The sequence below is a fragment of the Monodelphis domestica genome, chromosome 6, assembly GCF_027887165.1.
Source record: "Monodelphis domestica isolate mMonDom1 chromosome 6, mMonDom1.pri, whole genome shotgun sequence".
Classification (NCBI taxonomy): domain Eukaryota; kingdom Metazoa; phylum Chordata; class Mammalia; order Didelphimorphia; family Didelphidae; genus Monodelphis; species Monodelphis domestica.
In genome coordinates, this window is record NC_077232.1 from 206836670 (window position 1) to 206857510 (window position 20841).

General features: G+C 33.5%; 1 long non-coding RNA gene across 1 annotated transcript in view; it reads left to right on the plus strand.

The window, feature by feature from the left end:
* Positions 1-20841, plus strand: part of LOC103093522 (uncharacterized) — a 96814-nt gene continuing 75973 nt past the window's right edge. The window contains exon 1 of the long non-coding RNA XR_008912956.1: positions 1-269. This is a non-coding gene — a long non-coding RNA (uncharacterized LOC103093522). The remainder of the gene's footprint in view (positions 270-20841) is intronic.

Sequence of the window (20841 nt, forward strand, 5' to 3'; positions counted from 1 at the left end):
GAGAGAAGGCCAAGAAAAATTTAAAAAAAAAATTATTTTCAAGCTGCCAAGGGGGCAGTTCTAGGAACAAGACCTCATTTTCCTGATAATCTAGAAATTGGCCTTCTGATATGTCTATTGAAACCACTCTAGGGCTACACTTTTGGAGACAAGAAAAGAAAGATGCCACATTTTAAATCAAAACATCCTGGGAGTGCCCAGAAGAGCTAGAAGAGTATAAGGAAGCCTGTGGGCTGCTTTCAAAGATGAGAAAGACAATAGCATGAAAGGTGATGATGAAAAGTTATATTTTGAAACTCCTAATAGCCCTATTATATTGGTCTCTTCTGAAGTTAATATTAGCTAATTTGACTTATAGTTAAAATGTATTTGTATGGCCACCATTTTATTGTATCCCCAGTTGTTTTCCTTCTCAACTAAGTAAAGAAGCCTAGGGTAGACTTAAATCCCTTGAATCACCCTATCAGACCAAGACCAAAAGCAATAATTTTCTAAAATCCCTTTCCTGTCAAGGAATTTTGAATATCCACCAATAGCCATTTCCCCAGAAACTTTCTTTTCCTCAGACTAGCATGAATCTGTACCATTTACCAGGTCTAGCCTCTTGGTTTTGCAAATTGGAATAAGAAACGTATAATAGATTATCAGACTTTACTGTGCTGGGAGGAAGGGTGACTTATTTTCTTTATTGCATCAATAAAATGCCTAACTTGTGCAGAACTTCAATAGACTTCCCTGTCTTCATTTTTCCTATATTTTGTGAGTAAAAGTATCTCTTCCCCATCACAGGGGATAAGGACAACCCCATGATTTGGAAAATCCTCATAAAATTTGTTGGCCCTCCCTTTGTATCAGTGAAGGATTCTGAATTATTTTCCTTTTCATTCATCGGGTATTTACAGTAATTATAAAATGTGGATTAAGTGCTGATGATAGGCTTTATTTAGGGCAATGTTAAAATGCCTTTATATTTCTAGATTTTGTGTGTCATCTGCTGTCTTTCATATTCTTTTTGCAAATTTTAATTTTTACTTATTTTTACTTTAAAAATTCTGTATATTTGTGGTATTAGAAAATAATGTTAATGCTAATACTATGTACAGATTTGGTGGATTTCTGAGTTTATAAACTTTTACTTTGTCATCTACTGGACTTTGCGTATCATCTGCTGGTCTTGCAAAACTCTCCAAAAATTCCCACTTAATTTCTGATGCTCACCTATGATGCCTTAAAATCTGATGAAAGTCATGGTGTTGAAGGGCTACTTGTATTTTCTCTCAACAAAGGTGACTTGCTTTACTGAATTTTTACATAGTTCACATTTCTTTGTATATATCAAAATACATGGGAAGTAGTTCTAGGTATGATCTTCCTTGATACATTAGCAGACTGACTCAAAGGTAAAATTTGAAGGTCTCAAAATGGATTCCTTGTTCTTAAATACTTCCCCCAACCCAATGCAGCCTATGAACTGAAGTTCCTAATAAATGATGGCTCCTCTACTGTGTTAGGTGGTCTTGAGATTCAGGAAGACTTTCATTTGAAACTTGTCTCAGGAACTTAGTAATCTATTTGATACTGAGTAAATTATTTGACATTATTAAGGTTCATTTTCTTCATATATAAATGAGGATAAGAATAGCACCTATTAACAAGCATATGTGAAGATGAAATGATATATGTAAAGAAGCTTGTAGATCCTATTAGTTACATAAGTATAAATAATAACTATAAATGAAAAATCTCCATGATTATACACTTATAAATAAATAAGTTATGTAAATTAAATTTATTATTATTGACACAAATCAACATATATTTTTGTTATATTATGGATCTTTTGCCTGTATTATATTTAGTGGATCAAATGAAATATGTTAAAGCACTTTGAAAACCATAAATACTATATAAATCCTAGTTAATAATCATCATCATAGTAATAATAATAAAAATAGTTCTAGACTTTAAGTTTACTATTTATAGAAAGCTACAAATAAGCTACCCTAGATGATCATGGCATCTGTCCATTATCCTAAATCATCATAGATTAATTCACCATGGTGTCATCATATTTATGACTTAAAGAAGCTTTAAAGCTCACCTTTTTTCTCTTTATTCTTATAAAAGAAGAGACTGAGAAAACTGAAGCTGAGTATTGTGAAATAACTAGCCCAAGAATCATTAAGATACATATATTCCATAAATGGTAGAGAGAAATGCTGAGGGGTAAAATTAATCCAAAATATCACTATTGTCATGTCTAGTTGGTCTGAAGGTGGCTTAAGTAAAACTTTTTGTGTAAATATACTAAGGTTATATATCCCTCGCCACTATAGATTAGGTAATCTTGCTTTTTTTTATGTCCTGAACAACAACTTTGGCATTTTGGTGAAGTCTTTGTACCCTTTCTTAAAATAATGTTTCTAAATTTCCCAAAAAATAATACACTAGGACCTCTTTTTACATGAACTCAATACATTTGAATGAATTGTTTTGCCTTTTTTATTATGAAAACAATACATAAAATGAGAAATTTTAATTACACACTAAATCCATAACATTTTCCCAAATGGTGCAAGATATCATAGGGTCTCACAGAAATTTGTCCAATCATACTTATTCTCACTCTTAGAAATGTTAGTATGAGTCATAATATTGTTTTTGTTTCAAATATTAACTACCATTTCAGTCTTTGGCTGTAGTTCTCAGTTGTAACAAGTCATATCCAAGTCAAAGCAGTGTTTCTCTTTGTTTCATTAATGTTATTTAATTAGTTATAAAGGTCCTCAAGAATAATAGTAGTGATCCTGTAGCTCTGATAAGCCCAGAAAAGTCATAAAGTGCCTAAGTAATTTATATGAGAAATACTTATTAAATAATAGTTAACTAATATGCATGATTTTCAAATTACAGCCAAGATCTTGCAATATATTAGTTCTATAAAATGAGGACTTACAGTATATGAGATTACCAAAAGTTTTTATTTATTTTTATTCTCCCACAAATTTCACCTGTCTTACCCAACTTTTTTCAGCAAGGTTTCCAATGGTCTTGACTTTGGTTTATAATCTTTTTATCTTGTTCACCTATGTAAATACTTAACTGCTATTACTCAGACTGTTCATAGCTATTGAATCCTAGCTTATTAAATTGGAATGATTTGACTTTCCAGTGAAAAAACTGACCAGATACTCTGGATTTGATAACATGGAATAGAAATCACTATTAACCACTTTTTCAATTTACAATTATAAATTACAAATTACAATTACAATTACCATATAAAGTGTGTATGTAATATATATAATATACACACACATATATAAAACACTTTTTCTCTCATACGTAATTAGTTCCTCCTAAGTAATATAAGTAGAATTAGCTAAATGTAAAAGGATATGCAAAAGTTCATGGAATAAAATTATTCCTTAAAATTTATAAGTGGGGAAGGAAAAGCTAATACTTTCATGAGGCATCAAAAAATTAAAGCACAACAAAAATAGAAGAAAATATGAAATATCCCATTGAAAAACACTGACCTGGAAAACAGATCCAAGAGAGAAAACTTAAGAATGAATGAACTATAAATAATGAAAGTCATGACCAAGAAAAAATGTAGATATCATTTTATAAGAAATTATCAAAGTATTTCTTTCTGGAAGTGATCGGTAAAATTTTCAATTTTCAATTTATTTTCTTGTTTGAGGATCTCTGGGAAGTTTTGTGTTTTTTTTTTTTAATAATTTCTTGTAATGTGATGTCCAAGGTTTTTCTTGGTCACGGATTTCAGGTAGTTCAGCCATTCTCAAATTTTCTCTTCTAGATTTATTTTCTAGGTCAGTTGTTCTTTCTATATGATATTTCATGTTTTCCTCTGCTATTTTTTTTTCATTCCTTTGATTCTCCTTTATTGTTTCTTGGTTTATCATGAAATCATTACTTTCTAGATGTTCAATTCTGATTTTTATGAACTGATTTTCCTCTGACAGTTTTTGGCTTTCCTTTTTCAATTGATCCATTTCTCCTTGCATCACTTTCATTTCTCTTTCCCAGTTTCCTCCTGCCTCCTTTAATTGGTTTTTGAAGTCTTTTTTGAGCTCTTCTAGAATTTGTGTCCAATCCATATTTTTCTTTTGGGCTTTGAGTGTGTTTCCTTTGCTTTCACTGTCCTCTTCTGTGTATGTACCTTGCTCTTTGTCTCCATGAAAATTCTTTAGAGTTAGATGTTGTTTTTGTTGTTGTTTATTCATTTTCCCTGTCTCATTATAGGTAGGCTTGGGGGCTGATGTTATCCTTTGAGGGCTAAGATCTCTGAAAGCCCCTTCCCTCTGCTGATTCAGTTGGACCTTGTGATGCTGATAGCTTAAAGACTTGCCTCAAGTTTTGGTATAAGCTTTTCATCTCACTCTGAACTTGATTGGGTCAAGGGATGATCAAATTCTAGCCTCAGGCTTAAGTTTAAGTTTTTGGTCCCACTGTGTATTTGATCTAATCAGGCACACCTTTGATTACCCCTATCTTGGAACTCTGCCCTGAGATTTAGGCAAATAGATCAGTATTTAGTACTTAGTATTATCAGTGATCCCAAACTTTGTACTATGTCCTTATCCCAAGCCCAGACTAGGATTCCTGGTTTAGTTTTTCCCACATGGATCAGTTGACTTTAGCCCAGATTGCCCTATGCTGGGACTCTGGACTTCTCCACAGTTTTGAAATTTCAAGGGGTATGGGCTGACTTGTGCCACTATTTGCCCTAGCAGGATCTCAGAGTCTATATGTAGTCTTGGCCTTACTTTCCAAACCTTGGACAATAGATATGAGGTGAGGGGGTGTGGTATACTTTTCCCTATTTACTACAGCCTCTTTCTGTCACTGCTCTCCTCTCACCCCAGTGCTCCAGATATTCTTTGCCTAACTTTTGGGTTCTTTTCATGAAAGCTTTTTCACTCTGTCTTCTTGTTGATTCTTTCACTCCTGTATTCATTTTGTGTTAATATTTTAATGTTGGTGGGAGAGGATTCTTTTGGTGGCACAGAGCTCTTCTGGATATGGTGGCACAGAACTCCTCCTTCTTTGCTCCACCCTAGAAAGTCTCTGAGAGATTTTTTTAAATGGGTGTGTAGTACTTACTCATACAAAAATATTTATGGCAACTCTTTTTGTGGTGGCAAGGAATTTGAAATTGACAAGATGCCCTGGCTGAAAAATTGTATTGTATGATGATAATGGAATACTATTGTGCTGTAAGAAATGATGAGCAAGTTAATTTCAGAAAACATAGCAAAGATTTATGTGAATTGATGAGGAGAGAAATAAGTAGAATCAGGAGAACATTCTACAAACTAAAAGCCATAAAAGACTTAGCTACTCTCAGAAATAATCCATGACAATTCTGAATGGATTATTACAAAGAATGATATTCATCTTCCGTGAAAGAACTATTGGAATTGGAATGCAGATCAAAGTATACCATTTTCACTTCAGTTTATTTTTGTTTTTATTTTGAGATTTTGGTTTTACGTGAGTATTCTCTCACAACAATGATGTATATATAAATGTGTTTTGCATGACAATACTTTTATTATATGGATCAAATTGCTTATCATCTTTGGGACATGGGAGTGAATGGAGATAAGGAGACCATGGATCTTATAATTTCAGAAAATATATTTTGGTAATTTTTAGTACCTGTAATTGGGAAAGTAAAATATATTTTAAAAGAAAACAATAAAATAAAATAAAAAGATTAAGTTACAGAATCTTGGAGTCTATAAGAATGATGCCTTAATTATGGCCATTTTGTTGATATTCTTTCTCTTCTATATGGGGAAGGGAAAATAAGATAAGATATACTCAGATTTGTTTAACAAGGCAGACCTACTAATAGTCAAAATCCCAATCGTTGGATTGGACCAGAAAGGCAGTGGGATTTTGAAGTCTGTTTTAAGTTAGAGTTAGAATGGATGAGAAATAGCTCTTTTTGTCTGGATAGAGGAGGTTACAGTCTCAAGATTTATTCCCAGATCACTGTACATTCCCAGGATTTGGGGAAACATTCGGTTATTCTTACTAGTATCAGAGAAATTGTTTAATTATATTAGTATGGTAAAACTACCTCGGCTGAAATTCCCTCTACTAAAATAATCACAGGTACTATTCCAATTTATAAGAAGTGTCACTTCTAACATGCATAGTATTTATTGATAAGATGCTACATCCTCCTTATGTTCTCTTGGTGTCTTTCTATTATACTTTGGGTCATTTGTATTCCTAATTCTATATACCAGTGGATCCCTGATCTTTTAAAGGTGTTACCTTTTCATCACCCAATTGAAACCCTCCTTCCACTCAGAGACCAGGATAAACTAAAAGGATAATTATAACTAGGATGGAGACAATTATGACTTTCCACAGGACATATGCTGATCAGGAGCCTATTGCTCCTATTCTCAATGACACTACCACTATATTCCTCAGAGAATAATGGTACTTTCCTGCTCACCCTAGTCTGCTACTCCCAAGATCCATCATTAGGCCACATCATTCTCAGAATCTACCTCTCTTTATAAATCATGATAAGATTACGGAGACTATACCTTTTAGGAAAATAAATATATACATTACAAAGCATTATGGAATAGGTATAATATTCTGTACCCTATTTTATAACAGTTTTCAATTTCTTAAGGTAGGATTTCACAAATTTCATTTCTCAAAATTCTTGGAAATATCAATATTAGTGCTATTTACCTTATAAATATTAAATATGAGTTTACACACATATGAAGTGTTTATTATATGATAGTATTCTTCTTCACTTTCTACATCCAACCACATGTCAAATCCTTTCATCTCCTCCCGATCCTGTCTCCTCATGCTCTCATGCTACCACTATCATTCATGCCTTCATAATTTGTCATATGCACTGCATTAATGGAATCCTGAATGGCTTACTATTATAAAATCTTTCCTTCCTATAATCTCCTTCACATGATCCAAAAATATGGGCAGGTTTAACTATTATCCCAATTAAAAAATCTCTTCCCTTATCTGTGCTTATATATAATAAAGCACAAACAATTTTAAGTGTGACATTTAAAAGATTTCCAAGGAGTAGAAGGGAAAGGGAACAAGAACTTACTGAACAACAACAACAAACAAAAAAAAAACCCAAACAACCTGTTCTAAGTGGTTTACAAATGTTTCATTTGATCCTCCAACAGTCAAGGTCCAAACTATAGGCCAAAACAAATATTTATCCCTTCCATGATTTTATCTTTACCTCGTTCACTCTCCCAGATTTTACACCACTTCCATGTGCCTAGAAGATATCCTTTTCTCATCCCTATCAGATGAACTCACAGGGATTTAGAACCTTAAAAGATCTTAGAGGTCATCCAGTACACTCTCCACATTTGAGAAAAGAAGAAATGGATCCCTAAGGAGGTGAAATTATGTGTCTAGTCACACATGGACCTAGGCTTTCTTCTGCATTTCTGTCTACTGTATCATGTACTGTATTCACCTTCTCTTCCTCCCTTACCTTTTCCAGGTTATGCTCTTCCAGAAAGTCTTCTCTATAAACCTTTCTCTTCTCAATTTATTAATACATTTATCTTTCCTTATTCTCCCTTTTGGCTTGATTATGTTAATAAATAGATAAACCCAAGTAATTCATTCCTTTTCATTTTTACCAATGCTTAAAATCTTTTTTTTTAAATTTTATTTAATTTTTTAAATTTGATCATTTCCAAACATTATTCATTGGAGACAAAGATCATTTTCTTTTCTCCCCCCCTCCAACTCTCCCACAGCTTATGCACGATTCCACTGGGTATCACATGTGTTCTTGATTTGAACCCATTTCCATGTTGTTGGTATTTGCATTAGAGTATTCATTTAGACTCTCTCCTCAGTCCTATCCCCTCCACCCCTGTAGTCAAGAAGTTGCTTTTCCTTGGTGTTTTTACTCCCACAGTTTGTCCTCTGCTTGTGGATAGTGTTTTTCTCCTAGATCCCTGCAGATTGTTCAGGATCACTGCATTGCCACTAATGGAGAAGTCCATTATGTTCGATTGTACTACAGTGTGTCAGTCTCTGTGTACAATGTCTTCCTGGTTCTGCTACTCTCACTCTGCATCACTTTGTGGAGGTTGTCACAGTCTCCATGGAATTCCTCCACTTTATTATTCCTTTGAGCACAATAGTATTCAATCACCAACATATACCACAATTTGTTCATTCATTCCCCAATTGATGGGAATCCCCTAATTTTCCAATTTTTGGCCACTACAAAGAGTGCAGCTATGAATATTCTTGTACAAGTCTTTTTCCTTATTATCTCTTTGGGGTACAAGCCCAGCAGTGCTATGACTGGATCAAAGGGCAGACAATCATTTATCGCCCTTTGGGCATAGTTCAAAATTGCCCTCCAGAATTGTTGGATCAATTCACAACCCCACCAACAATGCATTAATGTCCCTACTTTGCCACATCCCCTCCAGCATTCACTATTTTCCTCTGCTGTCATGTTAGCCAATCTGCTAGGTGTGAGGTAATACCTCAGAGTTGTTGTGATTTGCATTTCTCTGATGAAAAGAGATTTAGAACACTTTTCATTTCCTTATTAATAGTTTTGATTTCTTTATCTGAAAACTGCTATTCATGTCCTTTGCCCATTTATCGACTGGGCAGTGGCTTGATTTTTTTGTAAAATTGATTTAGATCTTTGTAAATTTGAGTAATTAAACCTTTGTAAGAGGTTTTTATGAAGATTGTTTCCCAATTTGTTGCTTCCTTCTGATTTTAGTTACATTGGTTTTGTTTGTACTAAAACTTTTTAATTTGATGTAGTCAAAATTATTTATTTTACGTTTTGTGACTCTTTCTATGTCTTGCTTGGTTTTAAAGTCTTTCTCTTCCCAAAGGTCTGACATGTATACTATTCTGTGTATGCCTAATTTACTTATAGTTTCCTTCTTTATGTTCAAGTCATTCACCCATATTGAATTTATCTTGGTGTAGGGTATAAGGTGTTGATCCAAACCTAATCTCCCACACTGTCTTCCAGTTTTCCCAGCAGTTTTTATCGAATAGTGGATTTGGTTTTCCATATACCCTTACTGATTGTTATTTTTATTGCCTTGTGATCTGAAAAGGCTGCATTTATTATTTCTGCTTTTCTGCATTTGTATGCCATGTTTCTGTGACCTAGTGTATGGTCAATCTTTGTGAATGTGCCATGTGGTGCTGAGAAGGTGTATTCTTTTTTGTCCCGATTTATTTTTCTTCATATGTCTATTAACTCTAATTTTTCTAAGATTTCATTCACTTCTTTTGCCTCTTTCTTATTTATTTTTTGATTTGATTTATCTAAATTTGATAGTGGTTGGTTCAGACCTTCCCCTAATATGGTTTTACTGTCTATTTCTTCCTTCAATTCTCCTAGTTTCTCCATTAGAAATTTGGGTGCTATACTGTTTGGTGCATACATGTTGATTAGTGATATTTCCTCATTGTCTAAAGTCCCTTTAAACAAAATATAATTACCTTCCCTATCCCTTTTAATCAGGTCTATTTTTTCTTTGGCCTTGTCAGATATCATGATTGCAACTTCTGCCTTCTTTCTATTAGTTGAGGCCCAAAAGGTCTTAATACATCGTGTGTTTCTTGAAGACAATATATGGTAGGGTTTTGGATACTAATCCATTCTGCTATTTGTCTACATTTTATGGGTGAGTTCATCCCATTCACATTCAAAGTTATATTGTCACTTGTGGACTCCCTGGCATTTTGATATCCTCCCCTAATTCTGACCTTTCTTCTTTAGCTATAAACTTTTAAGCCAGTGATTTAGTTTAAATCATTCCCTCTAGACCCCTCCCTTGATATGTTTCCCTTTCTAGCCCCTCCCTTTTGGTTTCCTCCCCCTCCCCCATCTCTTTCCCTCTCTTTTTGTGTTCCCTCCCCTCCTACCCCCCTTGGTTTTCCCTTCTCCCTACCCCTGTTGGATAAGATAGCATTCAAGATCCCAATAGATCTGGATGCTCTTCCCTCTCAGAGTTAAAAATCTTTTTTTAATAAAACTTGTGGCCTTCAAAGCATTTTAAAAATACTAAACATAATATATATATATATATATATGCATAGTACAACAATGGTTTCCTCCTTAGCCACTGATATTATTAAATTGATGGCAAAAGCAAATGTCTTAATAGTAAGATTTTCAAACATATCACACTACAAAATGGAATTCTATTTTGGATAAAGATGTAGGTTTACTATTTAGCAAAATTTGGTAAAGAAGGCATAAAAAGGAACTGTCTATATTATTCAGTCATTGAGGCAGAAATTTGAATTTATCTTCTGCTTTCCCTTATCTGCTGACAAGCATTTACTGAGATCTTTGCTGCCTTTAATATAATAATATTTAATTGCAGTAGGACTGTAGAAAGTAATTTGAAGACAATGGCATATACTTATATGAACTCTTAGTTGACCACTTCAGTTCCCTCATTTATAGATGAAAATATCAAGAATAAAAGAAGTTGAATTCTATCAGATAAGAATCCAGTTATAGAACTAGGAATAGAAACCCAAGTTATTTAATATCCACTCCAGTTCCCCTTTGTACAGCACTTCATATCTGAAAACCCCCTCCCTTTCTACTAGTCAGGCGGTGATACATTTTTCTTCACCAAAACCTATGGGAGACGTTCTATTTTTTTAATAGTTTTTACTATACATTAAACTTTGAAAAACATTGTATCATTTTGTCATTACAAGTTTATGCAAATGGCCTGTCAATGATGAAGAATTCTCTTATTCCAAATAGTTGGCACTACATGGCCAGAGGATTTCCAAGAAACCAGTTGTTAATAAACAACTTATAATCAAGGGTAATCACTTCAAAAGCATAAGTAGGTTTTAATTACATGCTTATAAAATGCATTAATGAGGCTTTTCATTTCATTATTCTCTTAAGATTCTTTTTCACTGAAATATGGACTTCTAAGAGAGGATTTCTCAAATATTTCCAGAGTATAGGCTTAGCTAAGAGAACTCAATTCATTTGAAATTACTCAAAGTTCTCAAGAATCTACCCCTCCGGAAAAAGGTTATACATTTAGGTGCAGCAATGAGTTTATTCTGTTATGGTTTGAGATTCTGTTAATTGAAAGATAGAAAAATAGAATATGTATTAACTTTTTTTACTCTGTCAGGCACTGTGTTAACTGATAGGGATCCAAAAACAAGCAAGCAATAAAGGTCCCATCCTCAATGAGCTTAAATTTCAATGTGAGAATCCAACATATAAAAGGAAATCAGAGAGTAGGGCAAGGATGCCCTCATAGAATAATGTGTCATGGTAGGAGAACTTATAGTCCCCTGAGTTAGTAATATTATAAAAGTAGACACACATTGCTTATACTAAGGAAAAGTTCATCACAGAAATAAAGAACGGTATATTTCAGTTTGCATTTAGACTCTGTCAATTCCTTCTATGGTGGTAGACATCCTTTTTTAAGTCATGATTCTCTTGAAGCTGTCCTGGATATCTGCCTTGTTGAAAATAGTTGTCATTCATTGTGAGTGTGTGTGTGTGTGAGTGTGTGTGTGTGTGAGAGAGAGAGAGAGAGAGAGAGAGAGATCATAATGCCTGCCATTTCTTATAGCACAGTGGTATTCCATTATAGCCATATATCACAGGTTTTTCAATCATTTCCCAATTGATGGATATCTCGTTTTCAATTCTTTGCCACCACAAAAAGAACTGCTATAATTTCTGATATAATTAATCTCCCTTTGTGATAAAGATGAAATAGAGGGTAAAAGGTATATTCAGTTTGATGGTCCTTCACAGCTCCATAGTAATGTATTAATAATGTTCTGATTTTTCCACATCTCTTCCAACATTTATCATTTTACTTTTTTGTCATATTAGCCAGTCTGATGGGTTTGAAGTGGTATCTTAGAGTTGTTTTAATTTGCATTTCTCTAATCAATCATTATTTGTAGCATGTTTTCATATGAATAAAGACAGTTTTAATTTCTTTATCTGAGAATTTCCTGTGTGAAGACTTTGACTATTTTTTTCTGTTGGAAAATGGTTTTTATTCTCATAAATTTGACTCAGTTCTCTACATTTTGAGAAATAAATCCTTTGTCAGAGAAACTTGGTACAAAAAAATTTCCCAGACTGTTGTAAGATAAGTTCTACACTCATAGTGGACTTGAAATAAGCAGGACCTGAATTCAAGTCTTTCTTTGATGAATCTTAAGTGTATCATCTTGGACAAATCATTTGACTTTTCTGAACCTTGGGGTAAGGTCTTAATACTTGTCTACTAAGTTGTAGATGGATTACTTGAGGTATTGACAATGCTAATGTTCACCAGGATCATTTATAATATAATTAAACACATAGGAGTGTTTGAGGTGGATCTGAAGTCTTTAGCAAATTTTTTTCTTTTTCGTTTACTTTTTTCTTTTTGTCTAGATAATATGTTGATACAATTTTAATCATCATTTTCTTGATATTTTGCCCTCTCTCCAATTTCCCTCCCTCCCTAAGACAGTAGGCGATATGATATAATTTGTGTATGTATTATCACATAATACATATTTCCACATTTTTTATATTGTGAAAGACATATTGCTTACATACAGAAAAATTCATGGAGGGAGTAAAATGAATATTATGCTTCAATATGCATTCAGACTCTGTCAGTTTTTTGCTGTGGTGGTAGATAGCCTTTTTCCATATGAGTGTCTTGAAGTTGTCCTACATCATTGTTGATCATTGTACATTATTTCTGTTACCATGTACAATGATCTCTTGGTTCTGCTGACTTCACTTTGTATAACTTCCTGTAAGTCTTTCAAAGACTTTTCATTATATCTAGTTAATAATTTCTTATGGCAAAAGAGTATCGGATTTCAACCATATACCACAACTAAGTTAACCATTCCCCAATTATTGGACATCTTTTGATTTCCAGTTTTTCATCTACACAGAAAGAGCTGCACTAAATATTTTTGTACAGGTATGTCCTTTCCCCCTATATTTGATTTCTTTGGGAAAGAAATCTAGTAGTGGTATTGCACAGTTTTATGACCCTTTGGGCATGATCAGTTATTTTTTAAGAAGAGAAGAAAAACAGCTTTCTTTTACTGTTTAGGAAGGAAGTATTTATTCTGATCCTCCTCTTCATTACGCTCCTGATTGTGATTTTTACTATTTGAACTTCAATGCTGTATGTGTGCTAGGATAACCCTTCCTCTTGCACCTTTTAGCTTCCTTTTATATGTTGACTTTCCCCATAAGAATGTAATCTCTGAGCAAAATTTCTTTTTTTTCTTCTTTTTACTAGCAATTACGTGCACATGTTTCAGGAGCATGCTAGGTCCCTAGGGTTTAATAAATATTTGTTGTGTGCCCATTACCTGATCCTGATGAAATGAATATAACAGGAACAGAACCTAGTGGACAGTATAATTACCCATAGTTACATCACATTGCTTAAAATCAGAATATCAAAAGAGTTTGTTACTGTAAAAACTGATGTTGAAATCCCTTCACATGTAAGGATTTTCAAATATATAAATCAAATATATTTATTTCCTAAAGTTATAAATAATAATCTATCTATCATCATTCTATCTACCTACCTACCTACCTACCTACCTACCTATCTATCTATCTATCTATCTATCTATCTATCTATCTATCTATCTATCTATCTATCTATATCTATGTCATTCTGTGGCCTTATATATATATACAAAAATTTATTAAAAACAATAACATTTTATTTAACAGCTAGAATTATTCTGACTCATTCTTTGGGTATTTTTTCTTAGGGGAAAACTTGAGAACAACATATAAAAATATCAACTCTTTTTTTTTGTTTGTTTTGTTTTTAATTTTTTAATGTCTATGCAAAACACACTTGTATGTTGGACATTATTGTAAGAATAAACTCATATGTAACCAAAACTACCAAATAAAATCATAAATACACTGATATGAAATATGACACCAACAGTTCTTTCTCTCCAGGTGGATAGCATTACTGTCAACCTCCAGGAGGTTGGGGCACCCTTTTAAATCTCTGTCCTTCCTTGATGCTACGCTTAGCCTTATTTATTTGTTTCTGCAAATTTTTCTTATAAGATGCTATGATGGTCTTTGGGCTGGAAGTTCTGAGACACATGTTCCACTGCTGATTAAATTAACCCCATACTGTTGATAGCTCAAATCCTAGCCTCAGGCTTGGATGTAGGTTTTGACTCTCATTCTGGGTTTGATCACATCAGACACACAACACACAGCAGATTGCCCTTTCCTGGTTCTCTGCCTTGAGCTTTTGGGAAGGATCAGCCAAAGTCCCAGCATCAAGCCAGCACCCTGGGAGACTGCCCCTGCCAGAGATCAGGGGGCTCAGCTTCAGGTTTATGGATTGCCCCAAACTGGGATCTCTCTTACCATCATTGCACAGCACAGGCTGCCCTGGGCTGGAATTACAGACTTCATTGCAGGTTTGCTTGTACCTTTAAGGGTGTATGTTGGGTTGGACCACTATTGACACAGGCAGAGTCTCAGTGTCTGGATGTTCATTCACTTGGGCTCAAGTTCAGAAGATAGCACAGTAGATATGAGGTAGGTGTATAGAGTGTGGCTTGCTGTTGGCTTTCTTCTTATTTTTTTGCTGTAGCCTCCTTTTGGCTATGCTCCCCTCTCACCCCAGTGCCCCAGATATTCTCAGTCTAACTTTCACATTTTTCTCTTCATGAAATTTTTTTACCCTATCTCTTTATTGGTTCTTTCACTCATATATCCCTTTTGTGGGGTTATTTTAAGATTGACTGGAGAAGATTCTCATGGTAGTTTCAAGTTTTCCTGATTCTACTCTGCCATCTTGGCTATTGAACCAGACAAGCTTTACATGCCTGTCTGATGGAAATAGATATTTTTCCATTTTACCTCATCCTTCCAGGTCTCTACTGAGTGCTACCATGACATTAAAAATTTTCAAATCCACCACTTGGCAGCCAACTTCTCCTGAAACAGCTACAAAAAAACCCAGGTAATTATCTAATATTTATACTGTGGATCATTTGCCTACATTGAACTGATCCTCACTAATCCAGTTTGGACATTGGGCAGTAGAAAAATGGTATAATTTTTTTATGATTAGAAATTGAGTTTTATAATTTATTTGTTATGACTAAGTTTCTTGAAGGAAGTGCCATTTCCTCAGAAGACTGACATCTTTGATTTGTGGCATAGATTTTTTTTTTACTCATTTAAACCCTAAGTAACAGAGTGCTTCTGTCTTAGCATTGCTTCAGACCTCCTCATTGAAGTCGTGGGTTTTAAATCTAAGAAACTTTTCACCTATTTTTTATGTTCAGCTAACATATTTTTCTTGTATGAATCAGAATCCTCTCACTCTTTAATGAGAACATGAAAATACTTTATCTAGTTTTCTGAAGGTTTCAAGTTCTTTTACTAGAACAAACACTTTGGTTCATTGACTGATGATTTTTCAAAAATAACTATTCTTAGTGTTTGTTTTTATGGTTCAAATATATTCAGTACTGATCCTTTCTATCTGTTAAAGTTTATTTTTGAAATGAATCTATTGTTTTAAAATTTCCATTTTAATGGAAATTTAACAGCTTCATTTTTTATACATGATTATTTTTTTTTCTGTGCAAAAGGATATGACCTAGTCATTATTTTTGAAAAATAAGTTAAACCTACTTTTGTAGCACATAATATATATTATTTCAGCTCTATTCGGTAGCACAATGGTAACTATTTTAATTCAAAAGATTTGGGTTTTGTACCTGGTTTTACCAATCAATATCTATGTGATCCAGGGAAAATCACTTCATTTCCCTTGGGGTCAGTTTCCTTATATCTAAAATTAGAAAAATGAATTGGATATATTGTAAAGTCTTTTAACTTTGTTTAACCTAAGGTCGAATGATTATCAACCTATGAATGTCTGTTCTGAATCAAAATCAGAATAGTACAAAACTAGCCTAAGATATATAGTATATTAGAAAGATCACCCAGAGAGAGAGACAAACTACCACCACCTTCATCACCATCTCTTTTCAGGTTCAGAAAGAAAAAAATTGAGATCCCTGAAAATAAGGACATTGGTTGTGAAGATTAAATTAACTCTCCTTTGATCATTTTTGGATTTAATCACCAAGAGCATATACACCCCACTCACACTTGAGTGGGGGAGGTCTGTGACCCATGTGTGCAATAGTGGGTGACAAATCAGAATTGATTGACTGCTTTTTGGGCAGTCCTAAGCAAAAGCTTTAGCTGTAATTGATACATGTAAAATGAAGGAAGTCACAGGAAGTGACAAAAAGAAATTATCTTTAAAAATGCTAAGAATTTCCTGAGAGAGAGCTCTTGGGTCTTTTGCCTTCTACTTGACCTTGGAGATACTCAGGCTTAATATCTCAGACTGCATCCCTTTGGACTGACATGTCGTAAGTGAAACAGGCTGACTAGTTTCTTAGATTTTTCTGAAGGAACTAGCCTCAAGAGAGACCTACCCTCTTGAGAGATGCTCCTGCATCCTAAGGTCCTTGGCTCAAGGCCGAGGCCCTACTGGCCAAGGACTAATTATCTCTGCCTGTGTTGAGCCAAGGTCAGAGCAAAATAATTAATGTGTAGCCTAGATATCTTATCCTATACTCTCTCTGATTTTTCTTACTTTCACTATTTCTATATTTTATAAATAAATTATTAAAATAAATCTCTTTGGAATTAATTAAATACCTGGTAACACTATTCTTAAATCATCCTGTACAACCTTTTATAAAAAACCACTTTTCCACCCCTTATATATCCTTGGCATGATTAAATGATTCAGCATCATAAATTGATATTATTTTATCAGTGAAAATGATATTAAGGAAGAGGAATTATCATGTGCATTGCCATTGTGCTCTAAGAATCCTGGAAACTTTTCATTTGGCTTGTACCTAAAAACTTTCATATGTGTCATTTTCCCAATTAAAATGTGAGCTCCATGATATCAAACACTATCCTTTATATTAGTATTTCTAACATGGCACAATGCTTTATATGGAGTAAGCATAGTTTGTTTTTCTCATTCATTCATTTATTCATTCATTCCTCAATTTGGTTATCATTTGTGTGTCCTTGGTCAAGTTCCTTTGAGCAGTGCTTTAATGTCTAGCAGACTTACCTGAAAATAATTGATGCTTTATACCTATTTTCATGGGATAAGTGGGAACTGGTAGTAAAACTGATCACAGACAAGTACAAGCCACCTAGGTCCTTAGTCTTGGCAGAAGCCAAATTTGATACTCTGGGACCTTCCTAACCCAACAGCAAAGCACCACCAAACTACCTCCTGAAGTCTCAAGCTCTGTCAGTAGCCAAGAGGGAGTCTCAGAAGTCCATAACAGTTAACTATTTTAATCCAATGGTGAAGCTCTTTCTCCCGTGGTTTTGAGTCCTGTAAGCCATCATCAGAAGAGATTTAATAAATAGTTTTCAGAACTGTAAGCCCATAGGCCAAAAAACAAAGGCTGGGAAAATTAGCATACAGGAAAAGAAACACCTAACCAGAGAAAATGTCTAGGGAGACAAAGAAAAGAAGTCTCAAATTAAGTAGGAGAAAGTGAGATGAATGCAGCCAAAGGCAAAACTTCAAAGAAAAATGAGAATTGGTCTCAGGTTCTAGAAGAGGTCAAAAAGTAATTAAAAATCAAATAAAAGGTGTGGAAGAAAAATAGGTAAATGATTGAAAATAGTGGGAAAAGGTAAAATAGCTTAAAAAGTAAAATTGGTAAAATGAGAAAAGAGGCAAAAAAAAATCCAAAGAAGAAAAGAATTTTATGAAAAGCAGAATTGACCAATTGGAAAAGCAGAATCAAAAGATCATGGAAGAAAATTATTCTTTAAAAATTAGAACTCAGAAAATAGAAGACAATTACTTCACAAATGTCAAGAAACCATAAATCAAAATCAAAAGAATGAAAAGATAGTAGAAAATATGAAATATCTCACAAAAAAACTGACTGTGAAAATAGATATAGGAGAGATAATCTAACAATCATTAGACTACAGGAAAGTAATGATTTAAAATACAGAAAAGAAGAAATAATAAAAGCAATGTTTTCTTGTCATAGTGTAATAAAATTATAATCAATAAGAATCCATGGAAAGGAAAGTTACAAATTAATTGGAAACTAAATAATCTAATCTTTCAAAAGGGTGGGTCAAAGAACATATCATAGAAACAATCACTGATTACTTTAACTAGATTGACAATGAGGAAACAACATATGAAAATTCATAGGATAAAGCCAAAGTATTACTTAGGGGCTAATTTATATCTAAGAAGGCTTCTAGCAGTAAAATAGAGGAAAAATGTAAATCAATGTATTGGGCATGCAACTTAAAACGAACACTAGAAAAACAACAAATTAAAAATTCTTCATTAAAGACTGAATTGGAAATCCTTAAAATCAAAAATGAAACTAATTATCATTGAAGTAAAAGAACTATCTAACTAATAAATAAGACCAGGAGTTGTTTTTTTTAAAAGTGATTAAAATACAGTCCTAAAAATGGGAGGTCCTAGGTTCAAATCTGGCCTCAGCCACTTCCCAGCTGTGTGACCCTGGGCAAGTCACTTGACCCCCATTGCCTAGCCCTTACCACTCTTCTGCCTTGGAACCAATACACAGTATTGACTCCAAGAAGGAAGGTAAGGGTTTTTTTTTAAAAAAAAGTGATTAAAATAGATAGAGCATAGGTTGACTTGATTTTTTTAAAGGAAAGAATATAATCTAATTACCAGGAACAAAAATGAAAAGGGTGAAGTCAACTGCAATGAAGAGAAAGTTAAAACAATCATTTAGAGTGATTTTGCCCAATTATATAACAATAAACCTGCCAGTCTAAGTAAAATGGATGAATGTTTATAAAAACAAAAATTGCCCAGATTAACAAAAAATGAAATAGAGTACTTAATTAATCCTTATCTCAGGAAGAGAAATAGAATAAATCACCAATTATGTCTGTACCAAAAATTCCCCAGGGCCAGTTGGATTCACAAGTGAATTCTATCAAACATTTACAGAATAATTAGTCCCAATACTATATAAATAATTTGGGAAAATAATAAAGGAAGTAGTTCTACTAAATTTTTTTTATGACACAAATATAGTATTGATACCTAAACCAGTAAGACCAAAAATAGAGAAAGAGAATTACAGACCCATTTCTTAATATTGATACAAAAATCTTAAATAAAATATTAGCAAAAAGATTATAGCAATATATTGCAAGGATTATTAACTATGACCAAGATTTATTTATATTAGGAATGCAAGGCTGGCCTAATAAGAATAAGAAATTAAAAGAATTAAAGGTGGCAATGAGGTAACTAAAATAATTCTCACTCTTTGAGATATATTTGATCATCTAACTTAGGAAAACACATGTATAAATTTGTTATTACATGTACTTAGTAAAATAAAAAAAGTTAAAGAAGAAAGCCATTGGGTTTTACACATTCAGGTTTTTAGTCTACTGACTAGGGTTAGTCTACTTTAAAGAGGCAGTATTGCACAGTAAATAGACTTCTGGACTTGGAGTCAAGAAGGCTTATATTTAAACTATTTCTGATAGACATTTATTCACTCTGAGACTCAGGTGCTTGTTTTATCTATAAAATGAGGGAATTGAATTAGATAACATCGAAGACCTCTTCCAGGTCTAAGTCTCTAATTCTATAAGACATATATATGTGCATATATATATATGATTATTATATTTCTATAATAATTATTTAAGACCTATGAAAGTAGTCTTTCTACTATAGAGAAAGGGACAGTGATACCTGGTAATTGCTGACCAGCTGCCACTTATGAAGTAGAAGCAGGAAAGTTCCCAGAGGCAGAGAGAGGAGGCAGATCATATCAGACAAGTGAAAATATTTCCCTTCAATCTCATCTTCCCTCAGATCCCAAGATCTCTTAGTTGAAAAGTCTCATGAATAATGGTGTTGCTCCAGATTATCAGTTTTGCTTCTACACCAGTACGCAATACCACTGTCCAGGGACTTGATTCGCATGGGCATGAAACCAGACTTTGAATATGTTATAGGCCTTACCTATTAAATAACCATAGCCAATGAAATCCTATAAAATAGCAGTTCTCAACCTTTCTAATGTTGTGAACCCACAATACAGTTCCTCATGTTGCAGTGACCCCAAACCAAAAAATTATTTTGGTGGCTACTTCAAAACTGTAATTTTGCTACAGTTATGATTCGGAATGTAAATACCTGATATGAATTATGTATTCTCGTTGCTACAAATTGAGAGGTTGAGAACCGCTGCTATAAAAGAAAGTTCTCGTCATCAAAGTCCTTGGTACTACCAAATGGCTCAAAATTTAAAATGAATATTGTTTTGTCAAAGTTTAATTTGTATAAAAAGACATGTCACCAGGACTTTGCTGTTGTATCCTAAAAAGCTTCAGACCTTTTAAACTGATATGTAGCTGAAATCTCCCATATATGTTGTCTCTTTCATTAGAATGAGAGTTCTTTAAAAGCAGGGACTGCCTGGCTTTACTATTTACATATCTAACACCTACTAATGTTTCATACATACCAAGCATTTTAAAAATGCATTTTTCATTCAATCATTTATTCATTCAGTTTCATTTTGATCTCAAACATATTGAAGTTGTTTTGTAGTGAAAGGATAAACAAAGATAATTAAATTATTTGCTTAAATAATCTATGATAAAATATTTCCAGT